The sequence below is a fragment of the Manis pentadactyla genome, chromosome 11 (assembly GCF_030020395.1).
Source record: "Manis pentadactyla isolate mManPen7 chromosome 11, mManPen7.hap1, whole genome shotgun sequence".
In the NCBI taxonomy this organism is placed as follows: domain Eukaryota; kingdom Metazoa; phylum Chordata; class Mammalia; order Pholidota; family Manidae; genus Manis; species Manis pentadactyla.
The window spans coordinates 28,129,756-28,137,617 of NC_080029.1; positions in this window are offsets into that span (position 1 = coordinate 28,129,756).

A 7,862-nucleotide genomic window follows, 5' to 3' on the forward strand; every position below is an offset into this window, starting at 1 on the left:
TGTTCTCCCAGGAGAGGAGGGCCACAAACCAACAAGAAAGGAAGTCCTTCCAGCCGTCACTCGTCCCAGTTCTGCAGACTATTCCTATCACCATGAAAAGGCAAAGCTACAGGCAGACAAAGATCACAGAGACAACACCAGAGAAGGAGACAGACCTAACCAGTCTTCCTGACAAAGAATTCAAAATAAGAATCATAAACATGCTGACAGAGATGCAGAGAAATACGCAAGAAAAATGGGATGAAGTCCGGAAAGAGATCACAGATGCCAGAAAGGAGATCGCAGAAATGAAACAAACTCTGGAAGGGTTTATAAGCAGAATGGATAGAATGCAAGAGGCCATTGATGGAATTGAAATCAGAGAACAGGAACGCATGGAAGCTGACATAGAGAGAGACAAAAGGATCTCCAGGAATGAAACAATATTAAGAGAACTGTGTGACCAATCTAAAAGGAGCAATATCCGTATTATAGGGGTCCCAGAAGAAGAAGAGAGAGGCAAAGAGATGGAAAGTATCTTAGAAGAAATAATTGCTGAAAACTTCCCCACACTGGGGGAGGAAGTAATCAAACAGACCACGGAAATACACAGAACCCCCAACAGAAAGGATCCAAGAAGGGCAACACCAAGACACATAATAATTAAAATGGCAAAGATCAAGGACAAGGAAAGAGTGTTAAAGGCAGCTAGAGAGAAAAAGGTCACCTATAAAGGGAAACCCATCAGGCTAACGTCAGATTTCTCAACAGAAACCCTACAGGCCAGAAGAGAATGGCATGATATATTTAATACAATGAAACAGAAGGGCCTTGAACCAAGGATACTGTATCCAGCACGACTATCATTCAAATATGACGGTGGGATTAAACAATTCCCAGACAAACAAAAGCTGAGGGAATTTGCTTTCCACAAACCACCTCTACAGAACATCTTACAGGGACTGCTCTAGATGGGAGCACTCCTAGAAAGAGCACAGCACAAAACACCCAACATATGAAGAATCGAGGAGGAGGAACAAGAAGGGAGAGAAGAAAAGAATCTCCAGACAGTGTATATAACAGCTCAATAAGCGAGCTAAGTTAGGCAGTAAGATACTAAAGAGGCTAACCTTGAACCTTTGGTAACCACGAATTTAAAGCCTGCAATGGCAATAAGTACATATCTTTCAATAGTCACCCTAAATGTTAATGGGTTGAATGCACCAATCAAAAGACACAGAGTAACAGAATGGATAAAAAAGCAAGACCCATCTATATGCTGCTTACAAGAAACTCACCTCAAACCCAAAGACATGTACAGACTAAAAGTCAAGGGATGGAAAAACATATTTCAAGCAAACAACAGTGAGAAGAAAGCAGGGGTTGCAGTACTAATATCAGACAAAATAGACTTCAAAACAAAGAAAGTAACAAGAGATAAAGAAGGACACTACATAATGATAAAGGGCTCAGTCAAACAAGAGGATATAACCATTCTAAATATATATGCACCCAACACAGGAGCACCAGCATATGTGAAACAAATACTAACAGAACTAAAGGGGGATATAGACTGCAATGCATTCATTCTAGGAGACTTCAACACACCACTCACCCCAAAGGATAGATCCACCGGGCAGAAAATAAGTAAGGACACGGAAGCACTGAACAACACAGTAGAGCAGATGGACCTAATAGACATCTATAGAACTCTACATCCAAAAGCAGCGGGATATACATTCTTCTCAAGTGCACATGGAACATTCTCCAGAATAGACCACATACTAGGCCACAAAAAGAGCCTCAGAAAATTCCAAAAGATTGAAATCCTACCAACCAACTTTTCAGACCACAAAGGCATAAAACTAGAAATAAACTGTACAAAGAAAGCAAAGAGGCTCACGAACACATGGAGGCTTAACAACACGCTCCTAAATAATCAATGGATCAATGACCAAATCAAAATGGAGATCCAGCAATATATGGAAACAAATGACAACAACAACACTAAGCCCCAACTTCTGTGGGACACAGCAAAAGCAGTCTTAAGAGGAAAGTATATAGCAATCCAAGCATATTTAAAAAAGGAAGAGCAATCCCAAATGAATGGTCTAATGTCACAATTATCGAAATTGGAAAAAGAAGAACAGATGAGGCCTAAGGTCAGCAGAAGGAGGGACATAATAAAGATCAGAGAAGAAATAAATAAAATTGAGAAGAATAAAACAATAGCAAAAATCAATGAAACCAAGAGCTGGTTCTTCGAGAAAATAAACAAAATAGATAAGCCTCTAGCCAGACTTATTAAGAAGAAAAGAGAGTCAACACAAATCAACAGTATCAGAAACGAGAAAGGAAATATCACGACGGACCCCACGGAAATGCAAAGAATTATTGGAGAATACTATGAAAACCTATATGCTAACAAGCTGGGAAACCTAGGAGAAATGGACAACTTCCTAGAAAAATATAACCTTCCAAGATTGACCCAGGAAGAAACAGAAAATCTAAACAGACCAATTACCAGCAATGAAATTGAAGAGGTAATCAAAAAACTACCAAAGAACAAAACCCCCGGGCCAGATGGATTTACCTCGGAATTTTATCAGACATACAGGGAAGACATAATACCCATTCTCCTTAGAGTTTTCCAAAAAATAGAGGAGGAGGGGATACTCCCAAACTCATTCTATGAAGCTAACATCACCCTAATACCAAAACCAGGCAAAGACCCCACCAAAAAAGAAAACTACAGACCAATATCCCTGATGAACGTAGATGCAAAAATACTCAACAAAATATTAGCAAACCGAATTCAAAAATACATCAAAAGGATCATACACCATGACCAAGTGGGATTCATTCCAGGGATGCAAGGATGGTACAACATTCGAAAGTCCATCAACATCATCCACCACATCAACAAAAAGAAAGACAAAAACCACATGATCATCTCCATAGATGCTGAAAAAGCATTTGACAAAGTTCAACATCCATTCATGTTAAAAACTCTCAGCAAAATGGGAATAGAGGGCAAGTACCTCAACATAATAAAGGCCATCTATGATAAACCCACAGCCAACATTATATTGAACAGCGAGAAGCTGAAAGCATTTCCTCTGAGATCGGGAACTAGACAGGGATGCCCACTCTCTCCACTGTTATTTAACATAGTACTGGAGGTCCTAGCCACGGCAATCAGACAAAATAAAGAAATACAAGGAATCCAGATTGGTAAAGAAGAAGTTAAACTGTCACTATTTGCAGATGACATGATACTGTACATAAAAAACCCTAAAGACTCCACCCCAAAACTACTAGAACTGATATCGGAATACAGCAAAGTTGCAGGATACAAAATCAACACACAGAAATCTGTGGCTTTCCTATATACTAACAATGAACCAACAGAGAGAGAAATCAGGAAAACAACTCCATTCACAATTGCATCAAAAAAAATAAAATACCTAGGCATAAACCTAACCAAAGAAGTGAAAGACTTATACTCTGAAAACTACAAGTCACTCTTAAGAGAAATTAAAGGGGACACTAACAGATGGAAACGCATCCCATGCTCGTGGCTAGGAAGAATTAATATCGTTAAAATGGCCATCCTGCCCAAAGCAATATACAGATTTGATGCAATCCCTATGAAACTACCAGCAACATTCTTCAATGAACTGGAACAAATAATTCAAAAATTCATATGGAAACACCAAAGACCCCGAATAGCCAAAGCAATCCTGAGAAAGAAGAATAAAGTAGGGGGGATCTCACTCCCCAACTTCAAGCTCTACTATAAAGCCATAGTAATCAAGACAATTTGGTACTGGCACAAGAGCAGAGCCACAGACCAATGGAACAGACTAGAGAATCCAGACATTAACCCAGACATCTATGGTCAATTAATATTTGATAAAGGAGCCATGGACATACAATGGCGAAATGACAGTCTCTTCAACAGGTGGTGCTGGCAAAACTGGACAGCTACATGTAGGAGAATGAAACTGGACCATTGTCTAACCCCATATACAAAAGTAAACTCAAAATGGATCAAAGACCTGAATGTAAGCCATGAAACCATTAAACTCCTGGAAGAAAACATAGGCGAAAACCTCTTAGACATAAACATGAGTGACCTCTTCTTGAACATATCTCCCCGGGCAAGGAAAACAACAGCAAAAATGAGTAAGTGGGACTATATTAAGCTGAAAAGCTTCTGTACAGCAAAAGACACCATCAATAGAACAAGAAGGATCCCTACAGTATGGGAGAATATATTTGAAAATGACACATCCGATAAAGGCTTGACGTCCAGAATATATAAGGAGCTCTCACGCCTCAACAAACAAAAAACAAATAACCCAATTAAAAAATGGGCAGAGGAACTGAACAGACAGTTCTCCAAAAAAGAAATACAGATGGCCAACAGACACATGAAAAGATGCTCCACATCGCTAATTATCAGAGAAATGCAAATTAAAACTACAATGAGGTATCACCTCACACCAGTAAGGATGGCTGCCATCCAAAAGACAAACAACAACAAATGTTGGCGAGGCTGTGGAGAAAGGGGAACCCTCCTACACTGCTGGTGGGAATGTAAGTTAGTTCAACCATTGTGGAAAGCAGTATGGAGGTACATCAAAATGCTCAAAACAGACTTACCATTTGACCCAGGAATTGCACTCCTAGGAATTTACCCTAAGAATGCAGCAATCAAGTTTGAGAAAGACAGATGCACCCCTATGTTTATTGCAGCACTATTTACAATAGCCAAGAATTGGAAGCAACCTAAATGTCCATCAATAGATGAATGGATAAAGAAGATGTGGTACATATACACAATGGAATACTACTCAGCTATAAGAAAAGGGCAAATCCAATCATTTGCAGCAACATGGATGGAGCTGGAGGGTATTATGCTCAGTGAAACAAGCCAAGCGGAGAAAGAGAAATACCAAATGATTTCACTTATCTGTGGAATATAAGAACAAAGGAAAAACTGAAGGAACAAAACAGCAGCAGAATCACAGAACTCAAGAATGGACTAACAGGTACCAAAGGGAAAGGGACTGGGGAGGATGGGTGGGTAGGGAGGGATAAGAGGGGGGAGAAGTAGGGGGGTATTAAGATTAACATGCATGGGGGGGTAGGAGAAAAGGGAGGGCTGTACAACACAGAGAAGGCAAGTAGTGATTCTACAACATTTTGCTATGCTGATGGACAGTGACTGTAAAGGGGTTTATAGGGGAGACCTGGTATAGGGGAGAGCCTAGTAAACATAATATTCGTCAGGTAAGTGTAGATTAGTGATAGCAAAAAAAAAAAAAAGGGCAGTTCCTGTGTGGTAACCTCCAACGAGTTCTACACAAGGGTATAAAGGGCATATAAAAGTGTAGGCAAAGGGTCTGTTTGTGTTTATACAGAGGATCAAAGCCTAATTGGGCTACCCCGAAAATGAACTAAGATACGATATGAAAAAGAACTTCCAACATCTGCACCCTCTGGAAGACTCATGCCAGAAGATGATCATCAAAAAACCCCAACAAAGATCCACGCACTGCTACAGCTGTAGATGCACTCATCCCACCAGTTCCTGGACTTGCCATGTGAATGAGGATGGAGATATCTAAGCTGGCCTGTGCATACAGTAAAACAACAAAATTGGACTGGATCTATACTGTTGGAACTCAACCAAGAATTTGGAGAAGTGCAAATTGTAGCGCTCCAAAGTCTTACAACTACAAACTATTTATTGTTAAAAGAACATATGGCATGTGAACAGTCCCCAGGAATGGGTTGTTTTAATTTGTCTGATTTCTCTCAGACTGTTCAAGTTCATTTGGACAATATCCACCATATCATAGATAAGTTTTCACAAATGCCTAAGGTGCCTAACTGGTTTTCTTGGTTTCACTGCAGATGGCTGGTAATTACAGATATGCTTTGGTTATGTAACTATACTCCTATTATGTTAATGTGTGTGTGCAATTTAAGTAGTAGCTTAAAACCTATACATGCTGAAGTTACTCTACAAGAAGATATATCAAAGAAATAATCAATCTTCCCATGTTTTCTTCCGCCTGCTACTTCTATAGCTTTTCTTCTTCCTTCCTAATTACAACCCTTAAATAGAATTCGTGCCTCATATCAAATTTACCGAGTATCATAATTCTTCCAAGTGGTAAAGATACCTCAAGACAAATGCTGGGCATAGAAGCCACAGGGCATAAATATGCAAAGAAGTAAAAAGCTAACTTTTTCAAACAATAAGGCTTCTCTCTCACTTACCAACTTCACATTTCCCTGTATGGCCCCGGAAGATGACTGGTTAGCCAGAGACGGGTAAGATTCCTCAAGGGAGGAACAACCTAAGACAGGCACAGTCGCAGTGGGGCCATCAGGTGAGAAATTGGGGATCAACAGAGGTGAGGCTTAGAACCTCACCCCCCCGTTCTGAGAGAAATCTTCTGCATACGTGGATGTTTTATTGCCCTGGTCTAGCTTGGATTAACACATAGTCTACAGGCACACACCTGATCATCTACATGTGCTCTCTTACAACACTAAACTATGTTTTCTACCTTTATCTTGTATCTACCTACCACTTCAGCATTTTATTAAAAATAATAATAATAAAGAGAGAAATGTGGTATCCACATATAAATCAAGTATAAAAACCAAATGAGTATTCATATTTGAACTGACTGTTTATAGTTCATAATGCATGAGCAAAACCGAAAGTTTCTGTGATGACTGCCCTTGTACTGTTCACTATGTAACTTATTCATTATGTAAGAATTTGTTCTACATGTAAAAACTTGTTTGTTATGCCTCAGAAGATTGGAGACTGACAAAAATTAGGCTTGGGGTGGAATAATGATTGTGCATTGAGCATTGACTCCCCTATACAGAATTTTATTGTCGTTAACAACCATTTGATCAATAAATATGAGAGATGCCCTCACAAAAAAAAAAAAAAAAAAGGACAGACTTCCAATGGTAAAATAAATTAGTAACCGGGATGTAATGTATAGCATAAGGAATATAGTCAAGATATTGTAACAGCCTGGTAGGGTGATAGCTGGAACCTAGAATTATGTATATAAATGTTCTACCACTGTGTTGTACACTTGAAACTCATGTAATGTAATACTGTGTGTCAACTACCCTTCAATAAAAAAAATAATTATTATAAAAAAAAAAAAAAAAAAAAAAAAAAAAGATTGTCTTTACCAGGAGCTTAAAGGGCTTCCAAGTAAGCACCTAGTATGCACTGAATAAACATTTGTGTGATGAATGAATGAATGACACTATAAATGGTAACTGAATTTTTGTCTCTACTCCTGACGTCTCTTCTGAACTCCAAACTTCCATTTCTAACTATTGGCTGGGTACCTCCATATGGATACCCATCTCAAATCTAACAATGTCCAAAATCCAGATTATCATCTCCCCCACCAAACCTGTTCTTCTTCCTGTATTATCCATTTAAATTATTACCCAATCTTCCTCCCACTCTGCTGCAAATTCTAGGTCTTTAACAACCTCGCTAATCCTTCATAATTAAATAATCCCAGTGGTTCTGATTCTCCCGAAGTTATTCCTACTGTAATGCCCTGTTTAGATTTTCCATTATCTTTCAACTGCACTATTAAAACAGGCTTCCTACTGATACCCCCGCCCTTAAAATTCCACTTTCCGATCCATTGTTTATACAGCCATTAGAGTTATCTTTCCAAAACACTTGAAATCTTCAGGGCCTTAAAATAAGTCAGATCCCTAAGCAAGGCATTTCAAAGCAAGGGTCAAAGTTCAGGGCCTTAAAATAACAGTCAAATCCCTAAGCAAGGCATTTCAAACATTCTACAATGTCCTCA